At 42.0% G+C, this 20,367-nt stretch overlaps 1 protein-coding gene across 1 annotated transcript in view; it reads left to right on the forward strand.

Annotated features, from left to right (window-relative positions):
• The window catches only part of CSMD3 (CUB and Sushi multiple domains 3), a 1,208,248-nt gene that overhangs the window by 661,704 nt on the left and 526,177 nt on the right, over window positions 1-20,367 (forward strand). The window lies entirely within an intron of this gene.

The raw sequence follows: 20,367 nt of genomic DNA on the forward strand, positions 1-20,367 counted from the left end.
CAGCACTCCGAGCACATTGCAGGGATGGAGCCCCTGTCCCTGCATGTGCCAGTTGTTATTCTACAGGTATGATCGCATCTTGCAGTGCGATCATGGGCGGTAATGTCATGCCCAGATCATAGAGCAAATGCGATAATTAATAAATTGGCCCCCATGGTCTAGTATGCTGCCAGGGGCAAACGCAGAACTTTGAGTGGGGGGGGGTGAGAGAAAGAGAAGGGAGTAGGAGGAAGGGGGATAGAAAGGGAGAGACAGTGGAGAGAAAGAGAGAGGGAGGGACAAGGAGGGAGAGAGGGGGAGGGAGAAAGGGAGAGAGTGAGACAGACGGAAGGGAGAGCAAGATAGAGAAGAGAGAGAGAACAGGGAGAGAGACAGAGAGGAAGTGAGAAAGAGAGAGAGAGAGGCAATGGCTAATTAAATACGCCCCAGAGAGAGAAGTCATGAGGGACAAGGTGAGTGAGAGAGGAAAGGACAGAGTATACACACACACTGTACCTGCTGCAGGATCAGATCAGGCAGGCAGAGCTCTTCTGAATGATGTGGGTCCCGTCATTAGGCTCCGCCCCCTGCCCATTCACCCGCGAATCACGGCAACGAGGGGGTGGGGCTTCCATCGTCCTGCACGATCAGTGACAGAGTCAGTGTGCTCAGCTGTCACTGCTGCCGGCTGAAACCGGCCACAGAGTGTCCAGACTCTAGAGTGGCCTGGAATGCTTGCGGCAGTGTGGGGGCCCCCAGTGTGTGTGGGCCCCTGGACGACCGCCCCGTCCGCCCTGCCTATAATCTGGCCCTGGTCACTGTGTGTAGCTATAACACACTGTAATAGGAAACCTTGAGGCACATTTATACAAATACTCCTGATCACGATGACTAGTTGGTTTTGTATTTTTATTGAGGCTTATTGTGGCGATAAAAATTCCAGAATGCTGCAATTTAGTAAAAAAAAGTTGGGCTTATAAAACACAACTGCACTGGTGAAACATGAGTCAGTCTCCAGTATCACTATCCCGAAGTTAGCCTCAGCCTATGTGAAAATGGATAAGAAGGCGATAACAGTACAAGCACCTCTGCAATACTTGTTTGACACAAAAGCAAAGGTTGCCCTTTGATGTATAGAATGAAGCAGAAAAACATGCTCTGACTCAGAAGACTGGGAATCCCTTTCTAAATTTGTGCCATTGTGTCCTTACACATTCATTTGATGGTGTAATGGTTAGCATTACTGCCTCACAGCACTGAGGTCATGGGTTCGATTCCCATCATGGCCCTAAATGTGCTTTGATTGAGTTTCCTCCAGGTGCTCTGGTTTCCTCCCACACTCCAAAAATATACTGGTAGGTTAATTGGCTCCCAGCAAAAATATCCCTAGTGTGTAAGTGTGTGTGCATGCGGTAGGGAATATAGATTGTAAGTTCCACTGGGACAGGGACTGATGTGAATGGCCAAATATTCTCTGTGTGTGCGTTATATAAAGAACTGGTAATAAATAAACAAAGTTTGTGGAATCTTCTCAAGCAGGCAAAACCACTAGTATGAATGTGAAGATGCTTACTTTTACAGTTCTATAGTACAGTAAATGTAATAATGTATAGCTTCATGGCAATTAAATACAATAAGCACTAATATCATGCCATGGCTAGCTAAAATATTGTTTTTTTATACTGAGATTTTATCAAGAGATTTTATTTATTAACAGTTATTTATATTAGCACACACATATTCCACAGCGCTTTACAGAGAATATCTTACCATTCACATCTGTCCCTGCCCCAGTGGAGCTGAATCTATGGGCCTGATTCAGAGCCGAACGCTCTGACCAGAGCGCTCGCTCTCCATGAAAATGGAGCGGCCATCGGGATTGCGACGGAGACCCTGCGTCGTGCGCATGCGCAGTGGGGGAACATCGACCCGCTTGCGAGCATCCTGCGCTCGCGAGCGGGTCTGAATGACCTCCTATATTCCCTACCACATGCTCACAAGCATACAAACCATGGTCAATTTTGTGAGGAGCCAATTAACCTACCAGTATATTTTTGGAGTGTGGGAGGAAACCGGAGTACCCAGAGAAAACCCACGCAAGCACAGGGAGAATATACAAACTCCACACAGTTAGGGCCGTAGTGGAAATTGAACCCATGACCTCAGTGCTGTAACCATTATGCCGTCTTTGCTGCCCGGAGATGGCATATGTTTTCAAGTTGATCTAAATGTATTTTTTTTTTTAGAATTGTAAATCAAAACAATCTAGAAAATATGTTTATTTTTATCGTGAGGCGACTCGGTAATTTGAGACTTTGATTAAACTGTTGATAAGATGTTTTTTTTTAATGTCATCCAGAAAGTGTTCAAACAACACGTCTGGTCTTATTGCAGTTTCTGAACAATTAATTGTTTCTGCCAAGGCTGGAATCATGCAATTAATAACAATGTAAATGTAGAGTCTTTTCAAAGTGACACTACTGGATAATGCTGTCACTAATAAGTTCTCAAAGTGTAATTGTGTAGCATTAACATTAAATTGACTGTGACATATGTCACGCCAGCTTGGTACATAAAACTGCTGTTTTGCCAGTAGGGTTTTTTCTCGAACAAAGCTAAATATTCTCATTTGATGGAAGTTTAGATACCATGCATGACTTACAGTCCTGTCCTGACCCGCCACACCGAATCATTTCAGCAAAATTCCTATGGTAAATGCTCCTAATTATACCGTGAGCTGGAAAAAGAGGGAAAATGCTTAAAAACGGGCACTTTTAGCAGTGATTATTATTTTTAAGCTAGCATTCATCTTTTGTGTTGGAAAGAACACCTGTATATTTTTTTGCATGCTATTTTAATGGATTGTTTCATTGAATAATCATGATGATAATAATAGTAGTTGCTAATGTATTATTATAATTGCTATTATTGTTAATAATAAATCAACAAGAGCTGCCATTATTATTTCTTCGTTCATAAAAGTAACAATAATAATTATTATTAGATTTTATTATTATAGTTCAAAAATGTCCCTGTTATAGCTCTGAATACAGATCTAGGGCCATATGTAATAGGGTGATAGTTTAGAAAATGTAGCGTTCCCGCTAGGCTGTTTTAGCGGGGCGCGGCGCCCTGCCCTCCTTCTGGAGGGCAAAAAGCACCCTGCCCTCACAGCCTGCGGGAGCCGTTCTCACCTGCGGGACGCAGTGTCTCGCGGGTGGACAAACATGCGGGCTTGGGGGCTGCCCAGCGTGTCCGGAAGTGCCGGGCACGCCCCCAAGAGTTACGAAAAGGGGACGCGTCTTATAGACACGCCCCCTTTTCCGATGACCACGCCCCCTTCTCGGCCGCGCACGCCTTCGGTGCGCGCACGGGCATGCCCCCTCTAGCTCCGGCGCCCTGCCTCCCGCCGGAGCTAGAGGGAACACTAAAAATGTGAGAGATTTTTCACACTTTTTAAACTCGTTTTTTTGAGTCTAAAACATGGGAGTTTGCATATTCTCAGACTCTATTACGTTGGGCGAGTTTAAAAAATCTGAGTTTACTGCTAAACTCTCACCCTATTACATTTGGCCTATTGTGTTTATTTAGTGTATTTTCATACTGGGGTTCATAGTAGAGAAGGGATCATCTACACGCTCATTCATACATATATACACATGCACATATGAAGAGCTTATTTTAAACCTTCTCAATGAATGACTACAGTACGTCTGCGGTCCACTGGGTTAAACTGAATTAGCAAATCAGATTTGTTCATGTGTGGCCCAACAGAAATCTTGGGACCCAGTCAGCCTGCTGATAGGCTAAGGGACAATCACTCACAGCGCCCTGTTCCCATGGTAGCAGCCGCTAATTGGCTGGCAGAGCTTCAATTGCAGGAACACACAGGGGTGTATCTGTAATGGGTGCAGGGTGTGTGGTGCACATGGGCCCCTGGGTCCAGGGGGGGCCCGCACCGCACACCCTACATCCATATTTTTTAAAATTTTCCTCTCCGAGGTCACGCGCCTGGTGTCAGCACTATACAAAAAGATGGAAAAATGCAGCCATTTTTCTGGTGTTTTGCGCATGTGCAATAGACTCTGGCATACTCTAGTGCCCAGAGTCTACTAATGCTCCAGTGGCCGGCCAGCCGCGACAGTCGGCTGCTGGCGGCCGGGAAGAGAGGAGTGGTCCACGGAAGGGGAATGCACACTGGCCTCATCCTATCTAAAGATGCCCCTGGGAACACACATGGTCCTGTCACATTTGGGAGCAGCTCTATATTTACAGTCTGATTTGGTTGGTTATTTTCTTACCCAAGAATGCTACTGGACAAGTTGACTGATCGGAAAAAAGTAAGTATGTAGTGTGAGTGGGGGCAAGTGTGAGTGCGAGTGTGTGAGTGAGTACATGTGTAAAAAAAGAAATACAGTACACACACCAAATATTTTATTATTTTAATATTTACTTTACAGGGGGACTATAGGCACTAGAGGGTCCTTAATGCCTCGCATGCTGGTACTTGTGGTTCTCCAAGTACCTGCATGCGGGGGAGACTTGCTGGGACCTATAGTCCTAATGTAATATTAGGTAAAATCTATAGGTACAAGGGGTGCAGCTGCTATGGGGCACAGAGTTGAGGGGGGCCCATCTTTCTTGTCAAAGTTATAAGTCTGATATTAGAGATTCACAAACTTGATCTTCAAGGCACCCTAACAGTCCATGCTTTAAGGATATCGATAGTTGAGCACAGATGGTTAAATAAAAAGACTGAGGTATTTATTAAGTCACATGTGCCCAAGCATGGTTATCCTTAAAACCTGGACTGTTAGAATGCCTTGAGGACTGAGTTTGGGAACCTTTATGTTATATACATTTTACACCATTGGGTGGTACAAAGGGGCCCTCACAAACTTTTGCTAAGGGGTCTTCAAATACCTAGTTACACCCCTGGTTAAATCTAATCATTACACCTATCGTCCCTGCACCCAATGCCCTGGAGTGCTGGGGATACCTCTAAGCTTAAGCCCCAGCCAAGGGTACACTGGAGAAGGGGTCCCCACCTCCACAGGAATCCCTGGCCTGGGTTGAATATTTGGGGGGGTGAATTCTTCGGCTGATGGACCTTGTCAAATGTGTCTTCTGACTGTGGCATTATCCCCCTGGTGCTGTTTCAAAAAATATGTGGGAACCCTATGCAAATTTTTCCCCATATTTATAAACTCAGGGCCAGATCAAAGAGCCCAGGGCTGGTTATGCTTTGAGGTGGAGGGGGCACATATTTTTTCTTACATTTAACCATTGAAAACCTTTTTTACACTGAAAAGCATGCACGGATCTCACTGATCTGTACATGCTTCTGCTACACACGCTGCTGGTGAGGTGGTATGTTTGAAACTTCTGTTTTTTACCAATTTTTCTTAATTTATATCCATGTTTGCAATCCAGATTCTTGGTAAATGCCTGTGTTGTATTCCTATCTATGGAAAGTTCTTGTGAGTTTGGCTGATGGTGTATTTATTTATTTCTATTCATATTTTCACTGTGTTTTGCAGCGAGTATCATGATTTTACGCCCATGTTTGACTTTAGTAAATCTTTTTCCGAGAAACGGGCAAAACACGCCTGAGAATGGCATCTCGGACAGACACGGTTCTTAATAAATTTACCCCTAAATGTCTAATGTATGCAGCAATTTTATCAATGCAACAAAAAGAACTGTTGACCTAGAAAATATTTTTTGCTGCATGGTTATGCCAACTGAGCATTCTGCCACTGTTTTCATGATTATCTGACCACTGGGTGGCACTATTATATTGATGTTCCTTATGGAAATAAGCAGGATGCTAATTTTCGGAAATATACCTAGAAATAATATTACCCATCAGACTCCAACTATGTGATGATTTGTCTCAGGGACGACAACAGTATCAAAACGACATTTCAAAATAATTAGGGCTGCATTCTCCACAAAATACAGTATATGTGCAAAAACAACTAAAATAAATCAAATACTCTTGTGTATATATATATATATATATATATATATATATATACATACACAGTATATAGCAAACATCTTCCTCTGCTATTGTCATCCTGCCTTTGATACATAACGCTCCCTTATAGCTACTGCTGACTTCACATCCAATAAATGTCCAGTCCAGTATATAAGTGAAAGTGTTACTCTATCGAAGCTGCTGGTGAAACTATTGCTCCATATAATGTATCATTATGAGGACTTATTGCAACTTGTCTTCTTGGGAACAAAACTAATTAAATAACCAAGATCAAATGGAAGAGAAAGCAGCTGCACTACCCATATGCAAGTTGTTACTACCACAGCCTGAATTGACTTAAACCCGATCTGACAACACAGAAAGCATTGCTTATTTCATGACAAATTGAGTTTGCCATGACAGAAGTTAAAAATGTTGCTTAAGGCATCTCTGTGTTTTAGTGGAGTATTTCATTCACTAATAATATTGTATTAAAGGCTTGTACAGTGGTGGGTGTTTTTGCCAATGCAACAGCCAGCCATGAGGCATATAGGTTTAACGTAGAACCAAGAACTATGACTAATGCTCACATTATTTACAGCAGAATTCCGTGAGTTCATCATATCTTGTTACTTCATAGCTTCCACCCATTGCAAAACAGCTGTATGGATTTATGGCCCATTTTGCTGCTAATCCCAATAAATTGGCAACCAAACTTTAGAAAAAAAATAAATATTCTCGGTTGTGATTTTAAATGCAAAAATGAAATGTCTGCTCTGTTCCACATTAGGGGGTCTTCACAATTAGCCACGGGACAATCCATGGAAGCTCTATAATTACCGACTTTCTAAAAATTCTCTCCAGGAGTAACCTGGAGAGGAGATGCTGCTGTCAGCTTTGGGGGGTGGGGCCAGACTGTAGATGTTATTAGGACCCGTCCCTTTTTACGGAGAAAAAATATGATTTGCTGGTCCGCGAGGAGGGGGTGGAGCTAAATAAAGGATTCATGTAATTTACTCCTGCCCCCTCCCTACGGACCCACAAATTCCCCATAAAATCTCCCCATCATTGGCAAGTGGGATGCAGGAGATCTGCGTACTGTTTCTGGGATGTGGGGGGCCGCCCGAAAAATCATGAGCCTCCCACAATGTCCAGAAGAGTAGGTAAGTATGTGTAGGCCATGCATTACATTACCAAGCACTTTGCAAATTATTTTCATCAAGGGCGCTCTTGCGAGTTACACAATTCACCACCAATGGTAATGTGGCATGGTAATTTTACAGTGCGCTACCGAGGATAAGTGTATGAAAAGGTTGAACTCCAGAAAAGTGGAAAATGCAATTAGATTATAGTATAGAAGGCTATTAGCGGCCATAAGTAAAGTATTTTAGGTTTTTAAACTATATTACATATTTATCCTATTTTTGTTGGTCTGCACATGCAGAGTACCTGTTCTGCGCATGTTCAGAATGAGTCCTGCCTGTTAGGACACAGTGCCCTTAAGCCGCAGGATGAATTACATGCTAAGGCAGTTTGGGGTGAGGAGGGGGTGTCGCTGGCCTGCATTCCCAGAAACAGTGGTTTGTCATCCCCAATTTCAATGAGTCCTAAGGCCAGGGACTGTGTTGGAGGACGCGGATTTCCTGGCCTTGCAAGAGGAAGGAGGCGGCCAGTCTGAGTAAGCTTCGGCTAACTCAGATGGCCGATGCTACAGACCTTGTGACCAATGGTTGCGATGTTGATCCAATGATGCATCTTTGTACTGTACCTGGTCCTTTATGGCATTACATTAATGACCTGCCCAACACTTGCCCTAAATATGTTTCTTTACATTGTCATTTGGTAATGACTTTTATAGTTGAGTAAAGTATTAATGTTTAATGCTTAATTAACAATAATTAAAGTGCACAGTTTAAACAGTGGATTCTTTGGTTACACTAATATAATCTGACTAATCCATGAATCTTTTACCATGTGAAGTACTTGAAACCTACCTTTTTCTTACCATATAGTGTGTGGGTCACTTTAAATATGTATTATTGCAATGTTCTTCTGAAAGTTAATGGCACATAAATTAATGATCTCGCTATGTTTGAATATATGTCATTTGACAGGTGAGAATGTTTGTTCTACTTTTATCTTCAGGAAAAGAGATAAACTTCATATTGAAATTTCAAAAATTTCAAAAAATATCCAGAACAAAATGTTGCAGATACCATGTAGTTTCAATAGTACATCTGCAGTTAAACTCTACTTACAATGCACAGGTGCTCAACAATATTGCGAAAAAAACCTCTCTTTATGGAGGGAATTAATTTGCTCGCGATAGCCACAAAGTCGGACAAGCCACTTAGTGGCAGGCAAAATTTGCCGAATGGATCCTTTACAGTTTCTTATCCGGATAACACTGGGGTTATTCATTCTAATTTTGTAATATTGCACTATATTTTTTGAGATACCAAGTTTTCATTGATGGACAATAAAAGAAATCAGGACCATGAGGGACTTGATATGACCTATGTGCTACTGTAATACCACTCTTCGTATTTGAATGTTTTGTGGTAGTTTTGTGTTATTACCAGCAGCTACGATTGTGTGCGTTGGTGTTTTTCTACCACTCTACTGCTACATTTTTGAGCAATCTCAACTCTACATGAGTCAGGTTTTTAGTATTGTGATTCTAATTATAAAAAATCCTATTTCTGATGTGACCGTCCTTACCCTTGTTATGCAACTTTTTCATACGTGTCTTGCAATAATATATAAACTATTGTATCTCTCACTGTCATACAAATGAATGCTGCCCAGTTAGCAGAGAGTTTTATCAAGAAAAGCAGAATTTGATCAACGGGAAATCACTCATGCAAAGCATTTCAATATTTTAGGGAACAGCACTTTTACTATAAATAAATAAATGCATAAGTATTTAAAGTTACTCTATGAGATTGATTTTTTTTTTAAATGAACGACTAAAACATAATAACCCCTTATTCTATACTAAAGCTTCAAAACATATTTTGAAACTTTTTGAGGGATAGGAATGTAAACTGTATAGTTTTATCAGAATATTATCAGAATATTAAAACAGCCCTGGGAAATTAAAAATGTAATCTGATGTTGCTAACTGTGTATGCTGCTATTGTATATACTGTATAAGTCTTTAGCAATTGCCTTGAACCAATATACAAAGCTGATAGTAGGAATGGATGCTTAAGCAGAACATTACTTTTTTTTGTTGAGAATTTATAGCTTTAATTAAAATAATAATTTCTATAATTGTAGTTTTTTACTCTCTCATATAATAGCAAGCAATTGCATTTATGTGTTTTAAGGGTATTTATAAAATTTTTGGGTGCATTTTAGACCATCTTCAGAGCACCTGTTTTAATCATTTGTCCTCTCCAGCATATCAACATGATTCAAATTTTTAAATGGCCAGAGCCCAAAATAATTCTAATTAACCAGATCATCAGAATGATCACATCTTGACAGAAGATTTTGAGGGAAATGTGTCAAATTTAAAAAAAAAAATAAAAAAATGACAAGGTGAGTTATGGCCAATAACAACCAATCCATTTATAGCTATCATTTATATTGTACATTCTATAAAATGAAAGTTAGAGTGGTTGGTTGAATTGGTTGCTATGGGTTACACCTCCCATTGTCCTCTTTAGAAGCTTTGATATATCCATCTCCCCCTTGAAAGAGATGAGTATGATGATCTTCTGGAAGGAGTTGAAATGTCAGCTCTTGTGAGACAGTTGGAGGAAAGATGCACAAGAAAGTGGTAGCGTCATGACACAAAAAACAGAAGAGAGGAAAGCAGGAGGACTCAAACTGAGTGTAAGATAGCGGGAGGCATCCAGTAGGGTCCTGTAACACTGATGCTTTGATGATCTTGCGGTCAGGCTAACATTATTGATATGAATTTACGTTCACAGATCCATCTTGCCAAAGTTGCATTAAAAAAAGAAAAAACAAAATTCTTCTCAAATGTGAAGTGACAGTATGACCACACCTTAGTGAGAGGCAGTAGAACAAATAGTGGAATGTGCTCATTGTTTTATTAAGGGCAGAAATGCAGTAAAACCCCTGAAAATGCCATTTTCAGAGGTTTAGCTGCATTTCTCATATGTACTAAGCACCGGAATGTGATGCACTCCGGAGCTTCGACCCAGTTGGTGTTACCCAATATAATCCTATTGGCTTCTATCCACAACTCCCCCTGAGTGGGATCCCTCCCAGCATTTCTGCGGTGCATATGTCCTTCTGTGAATGCACAGAAGGACCCAGAGGGACTTCTGTGTCTCTATCACAAAGAACAACTTACTAAGGCCCTCATTCAGAGCCGGACGCTCTGAGCAGAGCGCTCGCTCTGAATGAGGGCTGTCCTCCATAAAAATGGAGCGTCCTCCTGGACGCTCGTATAGCTGTGGGTCACCACCCACAGCACATACGAGCGTGCAGGATGATGGTCGCGATGGTCTTGACCATCGCGACCATCGCCAGTGCGACCAGAAGCCTGTGGTCGGGGTTTTCGACCACAAGCCCTCGAGTGATTTTGGCTCTATCAGAGCCAAAATCACTCCCACTGACATCACTAGTGATGTCAGTGGGGCCGGCTTCTGACGGTAGGCGTTCCCCACCAAAGGGGGCGTGCTGTCAATCAACATCGACAGCACGCCCCCTTTGATCAGACACAACGAGCGAAGGAAAGTCCTTCGCTCGTCGTGTCTGGCGCATGCGCAGTGCACACCATCGACCCACTTGCGAGCGGACAGCCGCTTGCGAGTGGGTCTGAATGAGGCCCTATGTCTCTATGACTCTAATAACGTTTCTGTTATGTGTTTTGAATGGAAATAGTAACAAATGTTTCCTTCTCTAATTTGTTACAACAATAAGTAACACTGTGTTTTTGTATGTACAGTATGACTTGTGAAAAATACCTTTTACAACAGCTAATAGTTCCAACATAATCTGGATAATTATCTAGAAATAGATCTAGTTAACAGCATTTATATCTGCTAGTTCAACCAGCATTTAATGACAACTATAACAATTGTTTCCAAATTAATTAATAACAGGAATTTGTTTTTTTGTGCCTATGGGCCTCATTCAGAGGCGGTCGGAGGATGCAAGCGGTCGCTTAGAAACTGGGCGGCCGCTTGCATCCTGACCGCCCACCTCTGTTGCGGTCATCAGGCTGTGGGTTAACACCCACAGCTCTAACGACCGCTCCGGTTTTGGTCGCGATGGTCAGAGACCATCGGGGCTTACGACGAGACCCTAGGGTAGGGTCTCCCTAGTCGTAAGCCTCGGAGAGCTTCTGGCTCTGTCTGAGCTGGAAGCTTTCCACTGACATCACTAGCGCATGCTCTGTGGGGCCCCATCGACCCGGTCCGAGCGTATCGGCGCTAACAACCGGGTCTGTGCTTAATCCAGAAAATATCTATGATACTATCTAAGAGGCTTAATACAATCCGATTTAAACAGTCATTTTTGGCATAGATTTAAATAACAAGTTGCCGGTTAAAATATAAAAGGCTTGCATGGTCAAACACACACATGTAAGAGAGGTAATATATATACATATAGAATTGAAGACAGCATGCAACCTTGTTTCTAATATATTTTTAATTCCTTTCACATAAATAAAAAAAAATTAATGTATATCACTCTGTACTTTTGTGTAATAAGATAATAAAATAGAATTTTATTCATATTTCGCTTCAGAAGGCCCTATCTTATGGCACACGGAGAAATGGGGTACAAATGATTAATTTTGAGCAATAGTTAGCATCTCATATAATATATTGATTGATAATTTTAAGAGGCAATATAGAGCCTCTTTCATTGTATAGTTACCAGCCAGAGCATTAAAAATAATCTTTTAAAGCATACCTAATAAAATTTATATATTTTATGTATTAAAAGGGGTTTGAGTGCACCCTTATTCAAATTGATTCCTTTTCTTTCTTTTTTGACACAAATACACCGGGTGCATTATACTACTTCACTGTAAGTGCCAGATGTGTGATATATATATATATATATATATATTTATTTATTAATAGTTTCTTATATAGCGCAGCATAGTCCGTTGCGCTTTACAATTGTAAGCATTAATAGAACAAAACTGGGTAATAACAGGTATATATATATATATATATATATATATATATATATATATATGTAGGAAGGCCCTGCTCGCAAGCTTACAATCTATAGGGAAATAGGCATTGATACACAAAGATAGGTGCTATATATTGCATTTTGGTTCAGCCAGAATGCACAGTTCCTTGGTTGGCTGCATGATCCAGTCACACAGGAATGTCGACCAAATGTCATGAGGATGTGAGAGAAAGACGATGTGTGAGATTGTGTGTGGACTGTAAAAGGGGATGTAATTACATATGGAGGCTATGAAGGTTATGTGGGAGGTTCTGGAATCTGATAAGCTTGCCTGTAGAGGTGAGTTTTCAGGGAACACTTGAAGGATTGGAGACTAGAGGAAAGTCTTATTGTGTGAGGTAGTTCATTCCATAGAGTGGGTGCATCGCGAAGAAAGTCCTGTAACCATGAATGGGAGCAAGTAATGCATGGGGATGAGAGACGCAGATCTTGTGCTGAGTGGAGAGGTCAGGTTGGGAGATATTTTGAGATGAGTGAAGAGATGTATGTTGGTGTGGTTTGGTTAATAGCCTTATGTGTAAGTGAAAGTATATTGTATTGAATACGGTAGAAAACCGGCAACCAATGGAGGGACTGACAGAGCGGGGCAGCAGAAGAAGAACATTTCGCAAGGAAGATAAGCCTTGCAGCTGCATTCATAATGGATTGTAATGGTGATAGCCTGTTTTTGGGAAGACCAGTAAGGAGGCTATTGCAATAGTCAATGCAGGAAATAATAAGTGCATGGATTAGAGTTTTTGCAGTGTCTTGTGTGAGATATGGTTGAATTTTGAATGTTTTTTAAATGTATGTAACATGATTTTGAGACAGATTGAATGTGGGGAACAAAAGACAGTTCAGAGTCAAGGATGACACCAAGGCAGCGAGCTTGTGGGGTGGGGTGGATGGTCGAGGTATCAACAGTGATAGAGAGATCAGGTTGGTAACTGTTATTGGCCGGAGGAAATATAATGAATTCTGTTTTAGAAATATTAAGTTGCAGGTGGCGAGATGACATCCAAGATGAAATGGCAGAAAGACATTCAGTGACACGGACCAATACAGATGGAGATAAATCTGGAGAGGATAGTTAGATTTGAGTATCATCCACATACGGATGGCACTGAAATCCAAAAGAGTGGATTAGTTTGCCAAGAGAGGTGGTATAGATTGAGAATAGCAGAGGACCTAAGACAGAGCCTTGTGGTACTCCAACTGATAGAGGTAGAGAAGAGTAGAAAGAATCAGAAAAACTAACAGTAAAAGAGCAATCAGATACATAGGAAGAAAACCAAGAAAGAGCTGTATCCTTAAGACCTAGGGATTGCAGTGTTTGTATGAGAAGAGAGTGGTCAACAGTGTCAAAAGCAGCAGAGAGATCTAGAAGAATTAGGAGTGAGTAATGGCCTTTAGCCTTGGCAGTGACAAGATCATTTACTACCTTAGTCAGTGCTGTCTCTGTGGAGTGTTTTGAACGAAAGCCGGACTGAAGTGGGTCCAATAAGTTGTGCGAGTTAAGAAAGACAAGTCTCTCAAGTAGCTTGGAGAGGCATGGGAGCTGGGAGATAGGACGGTAATTTGAGAGAGTATTAGGGTCAGAATTTGTTTTTTTCAGAATGGGAGTAATCACTGCATGCTTCAACAGTGATGGAAAGTTGCCAGTAGTGAGAGAGAGATTACAGATTTTAGTTAGGGTTGGGATAAGCACAGGAGACAGAGCTTTACTGATTTGTGAGGGTATAGGATCTAGAGGAGAGTTAATAGAGTAGGAGGATGAGAAGAGTGAAGATACTTCATCTTCGTTTGTGAGATCAAATGAAGAGAATGTGTCAGAGGGTTCAGGTAGGGAATTGAGCAGGTCACTAGCTGAGGAAAAGCCTACCATTTCATTTTGGATCTTATCAATCTTGTCCCTAAAATAGGAAGCAAGATCTTGTGCACAGATAGTAGCAGGGGTTTTGGGTGATGGAGGGGTAAGAAGCAGTTTAAATGTATTAAAAAGTCGCTTGGGGTTAGAAGCTTGAGCAGAGATTAGAGATTGGAACTATGTTTGTTTGGCAGTGTCCAGAGCAGTACGATAAGAGTTGTAGATAGTCTTATATGTGAGGAAGTCACTTGGAGTATGAGACTTTCACCACTGATGTTCAACTTTATGTGAGAGTTTTTGTAGATGCCTTGTTAAGCTAGAATGCCACGGTTGAAGTCTAACTCTACGTGGTGTGTGATGGGTAGCTGGAGCTACTTCATTGAGGGCTTTTTCTAGAATCTGGTTTAAGTGTGATGCAGCAGTCTCAGGAGAAGTGAATATAGAATTTGGTGAAAGTTGTTGTTGTAGAGAGGTAGATAGTTGTTGAAGGTTAATGGCATTAATATTTCTGCAGGTTTTAGGTTTAGGTTTGGTTGATTTCAATTATGTTGATGTAATGGAGGAGAGTGTGCTGCTGATAAGGCTGTGATCTGAGAGAGGGAAAGGAGCATTAGTGAAATCAGAAACTGAGCATAGTCTGGTGAATATAAGATCAAGGCAGTGGCCCTCCTGATGAGTAGAGGAGTCAGTCCATTGGGAAAGGCCAAGAGGGGATGTTAAAGAGAGTAGTTTGGAGGCATGATGAGATTGTGTACTGTCAATGGGGATATTGAAATCACCCATAATGATGGTGGAGATGTCTGAGGATAGAAAGTGAGGGAGCCAGGCAGACAAGTGTTCCAGAAATTGTTGAGGTGGCCCAGGGGGGTGATAGATAACAGCAACTCGCAGAGAGAAAGGGGTGAAAGTCCTGATAGAATGTACTTCAAATGATGTAAATGTGAGTGAAGGTACCTGTGGGAGAACTGTGTATGTGAAAGGCTGGGAGAGTAATATTCCTACCCCACCTCTTTTACAATTACCAGGCCTGGAGGTGTGTGAGAAGTGTAGGTTACCATGTGAACAAGCAGCAGGGGAGACAGTGTCTGATTGTGTGAGCCATGTTTCTGTTATTGCCAGAAGGTTGAGGTTGGTTGAAATAAAGAGGTCGTGGATGGATGTTAGCTTATTGCAGACAGAGTGTGCATTCCATAAGGCACATTTCAGTGACTTGGATGGTGAAGGGAGGCATGCAATTTTTATGAGGTTAGCTGGATTTATAGTTTGTTGTCGGTGTGGAATGTGGGTTGGACCAGGATTTGGTAATATGTCACCAGCTAATAGAAGCAGCAGGAGAGAGAGATAAATATAATTGTTAGATTTGTCCAAAAGATTTTTATGGCGTCAGGTTGTAAATGTTATTGTCAGTGTGTATAGATAAGTTAAAAGCTCATGTTTGTTTATAAGTGGAGAGTAGATTAATGAGGCAGCAATATGTACAGAAGGATGAGCTGCAGGAAGAGTAAAGGATGTAGTAGCCTTAGAGATGATTCCATGGAGTGAGATTATAAAAAGAAGTTTTTGATACATTGTCTTTTTTGTATTTGGAAATAATAAAATGTTCTAAGTAATGGGTTTGTAATTACCTGGTCTTCGATGTTGTTCAATGTTTTTCAAATGTTATTTAACTGTTCAGAAAACACACTTGATTTTAACCACTTAATGCATAACCACATCAAGCTGCTACCCTCAGCAAGCTGCCCTAAGACTGAATGTTAAGAAATAGTATGCCTGATTAAGACACTAGCTTACATCTGAGCCAATTGGTCAGCTGGATGAAATGCAGATTGATCAGTGGACATATATTGCACTAAGTTTAAGTAAACAGGCAGTATGGCACTATAATCTATGCTCAGTGATCCCCATCCAAACACAGGTCATGACTATGGCTAGCAAGTCAAAAAAGATTCACAGACATTTAAACAATACCAATTACAAACATGTACAGCATTAAACACGTACTTTAAAAATACAGCTAATTTAGCATTAATGCAACTATAGATTAGGAGTTGTGGTTTGCAGGATGTCAAATAATATCATATACATGGCCTAGACAGCTGATGGTGCATGGGGGTTAATGCAGGCTCTGGCAGCTGTACTCAGCAAGGACAATCATATACATATGTACAGTTTATTTTTAAGGAGGTTTCTGTTCCAAAAAATGTGACTATAGAATCCTTGATTGTCATCCTGACGAAAAGGCTTTTAGAACCTTGAATCTTTGGCTATTATATTAAATTTGCTATATATTGCCTTTGGTACTGCTGGACCTTGCATGCCATTTATTTTGGATCTGCACATTACTAATCAATGAGCACCAGGGGCAGTTGTAGGTGAGACATTGAGTGCTGACATTCTTGAATTTACTATATATATATATATATATATATATATATATATATATATATATATTAGCATGTGGATGGGCATTCATAGTAGAGAATGCATGCCGGGGTACCTTCCTAAGGAATAAAGCACATAGTAGAATCCCTCTATAAGCAAGGACAAGGCGACACTCCACAGACTTCGCAAATAATCAAGTGTAGTTTATACATTAAAATCGACATTTCGAGACTTAAACAGTCTTTTTAACAAGAAATACACTGCATAAGGGGAACGACTACAGGGGGCACTGCATAAGGGGCACTGCATAAGGGGCACGACTACAGGGGGCACTGCATAAGGGGCACGACTACAGGAAGTACTGCATAAGGGATACAACTACAGGGGGCACTACATAAGGGCCACTATTACAGGAGGTGCTGCAGAATGGGCACTAACCTGATACATGCAGTATTTACAGGTTATAATATAACCTATGTTCCCAATACTCTGGTTCTACATGGACATAGAAACTCTGCAACCTTTCTTGAGCTGAGGTGACAGACTGGCAGGAGCAAAGAGGAGGGTTGATGAGGTAGATCTTTCAGTTTGGGATGTTATTACTGTGTGACATAATGTGCTATAAGGGATATTACTTAGTGTGTCATAATGTGTTAAAAAGGATATTACTGTGTGGCATAATGTGTTGTAAAGGGCATTACAGTGTGTCATAATGTGTTGTAAGGGGCATTACAGTGTGGCAAATTGTGTTATAAGGGCATTACTTAGTGTGGCATAATATGTAAGGGGCATTACTGTATCACCAAACCACACACCTTTTTTGGGAGTGCGCAAAAAAAATTTTCTTTGTTTGTTTTTGTGTGGCGGGGGGACATCAGAAACTTTTTTGGCAGGGGGGAGCAAAATGTATAGTTACACCACAAATATACTGCACACATATTCCACAGCGCTTTACAGAGAATATTTAGCCATTCACTTCAGTCCTTGCCCCAGAGGAGCTTACAATCTATATTCCCTATCACATGCTCACTCACATACACACTAAGGTTACTTTTCTTGTGAGCCAATTAACCTACTAGTATATGTTTGGAGTGTGGGATATATATTTATATAGACGTTGAGTGAATAAAATTTATATTATTTAAGTCCTGAAGTGCCGTGCCTGACCCCCTGCATCTACGACGAAGGTCAACAGGTTTGTATGCTGCATAGGACAAGGGCACCCTGGCTATTGATTTTTTTCAGAAAGAATGTCGATCCTTTAGTTCCATATATATTTACTGTATATACATTATATATATATATATATATATATATATATATAAATTATATATATATATATATATATATATTTGTTGATTTATTTTTTTAAGGAGGTTAAATTCCAAAATATTAGACTATAGCATCCTTCAGGCTTAGCTAATCAGCAACACAAGCCAAAGAAATATAAGTGGTCAGATGGAATGCCACTTGGGGATAAAACATATTGCAGACAAAGAAGAAGTAAACAATGACAGGGTTAACAGCTGAGACATAAAACACAACGGGAGCACAGATGTTTACACAGTACTGTTCTCTGTGATTTCAAAGGCATCTATACACAGAAAAGGAATTAGGTTAAAGGTCTGAGAATAATCAATGTTTATGTCCATGCAAGTGAACACTGTGAAGAATGTGTTATCTTGAAGAAATGTCAAAATACTTGTTAAGCACAACTGAAGTTTATGAAAGACAAACACTGTGGCAAGATCTCCGTTATAGTCTCCAACACTGTCTATTGCTTCTTGTTGTCTAATAATTAAATTAAGTTGTCATCCATGGTCCTATTATTAAATGAATATAATAACTTTGTGCACACAGATGTGTCCTCATACACCAAGCCCATTGGCATATCAACAATGGGTGCAGGGTGTGTGATGCACCTGGGCCCCTGGGTCCAGAGGGACCCACACCGCACACCCTACACCCAGTGCCCTATTTCCTAGTGATTTGCACATGCGCTATGTTCCTGGAGACCTGCACAAAGCCAGAGTCTACTGCAATGCCAGAGAGGGGGGGGCACACCTGGAGGCTACACACGAGACCCTTTTTCTCTTAAAACACCCCTAACCTAGCCCTTTAATTCCATATAATGTGATACATATAGGATGGGTTGGGTATGATATGCTGGTGCATAGGATGTCGGCGGTTCAAATACCAACGCCAGAATCCTGATCATGCAGAATCCTGACAGGGTCAGGTAAGTACCCTAACCCTCCCCTTTCCGCCCCTCTAACCCTAATCCTCCTTTGGTGGTGCCTAACCCTAATATCCCCCCGGTGGTGCATAAACCCTAACCCTTCCTGCACCCTTAACCTAACCCTCCCCAGGGTGTGCCTAACAGTAACCACCCCCCAGTGGTGCCTAACCCAAACCCCCTACCCCGCAGCCTAACACTATCCCTTCCGGGGGGGTGCCTAACCCACCCGGGGAGTTTCCTAAACCTAACCCCCCATCTCTGTGCTAAGTGTAATACTTATCCTCATCCTTACATTCCGGATGCCAGCGGTCTGTATGCCGGATATTGGTATCCTTATGCGTTGGTATGGCAGCGTCTGCATTATGCCGGACGCCGGGTTTCTGGTGTCTGTACTGTATATCAATGTCCAGGATCCTGTCCACTGGCATCTTAAACTTATCCCATCTAGGATGACTTGGACACTGTGGGCCTGATTCAGACCCGGTCGCAAGCGCTCGCAACCGGGTCGATGGTGGCCCACAGCGCATGCGCACGACAGAGACGGCTCCATCGTGCGCATGTGCAAGACCCGGCTAGCGACAAGCAATCTGTCGCACCGGGTCTCGCACCAAAGGAGGTGAGCTGTCGATGTTGAGTGACAGCTCGCCACGTTTGGTGGGCGGGCTGGGGGGGGGGGGGTGGCTGCCCAAACAGAGGCGAGGGAACGCTTGCTGTTTGGGGGTGGCCCCACTGACATCATGAGTGATGTCAGTGGATAGCTACCAGCTCTGTTATAGCCGAAAGCTCTCTGGGGCTTGCGATGAACGAGACCCTACCACAAGGGTCTCGTAGCAAGCATCATCATGGCTGCTCACGATAGCTGTGGGTAGTCACCCACAGCTATGCGAGTGGCCAGGAGGCCACTGCAAAAAAAAAAAACACTCTGATTCAGAGCAAGTGCTCTTTCAGAGCATCCGGCTCTGAATCAGGGCCTCTGTCATGTGTAGCAATTCACGGACTTTCGTACGTTTTCCTGAATTTAGCATCTTATTCAAATAGTCGTTGCATTCAAAATCACCTATAGTGTCCTGGGTAAATAGGATTCATATTTTTGTTGAAAAGAAATTGGTATAAAGTCATAGAATAAGTACAACCATGCATGGTGTGGCTCACTCATATCAGTCCTTAGGGCCTGATTCAGACCCGCTCGCAAGCACATAGCGCTTGCAAGCGGGTCGATGCTTGGCCCCTGTGCATGCACCGCGTCCGGCGTGTGCATGCGCGACCCAGCGAGCGACTGAAGTTCAGTCGCTCTGGGGCTCACTACAAGACGAGGCGGCTGTCAATGTTGATTTGACAGCTCGCCCCATTTTGTAGGTGGGGAGGGGGGTTGGCTGCACAAACACAGGCATTCCCTTAGGAATGCCTGCCATTTGTGGATGGCCCTACTGACATCACTCGTGATGTCAGTAGTGGACTTCCTGCTCTATTAGAGCAGGAAGTCCACTTGGGCTTGCGGGAGCCGAGACCCTACCACAGGGTCTCGTCACAAGCCCGATGGTCATGATAATCGCGACCATCACCAGGCTGCTCGCACAAGCTATGGGTGGAGGTGGAATCAGGCCCTTAGTCTTCTGGTTTTATACCCAGGTTAGCATTTGATTGCACACAGCAGCTGCATGCAATGCCTGCACTGGTATCCATGGTAACCGTGCATTGTACTTTTAATGCATTACTGATTCAAATAAGATGCATATTTTGTAAAAA

The sequence above is a fragment of the Taudactylus pleione genome, unplaced genomic scaffold (assembly GCF_031769625.1).
Source record: "Taudactylus pleione unplaced genomic scaffold, aTauple2 ptg000360l, whole genome shotgun sequence".
In the NCBI taxonomy this organism is placed as follows: Eukaryota; Metazoa; Chordata; class Amphibia; order Anura; family Myobatrachidae; genus Taudactylus; species Taudactylus pleione.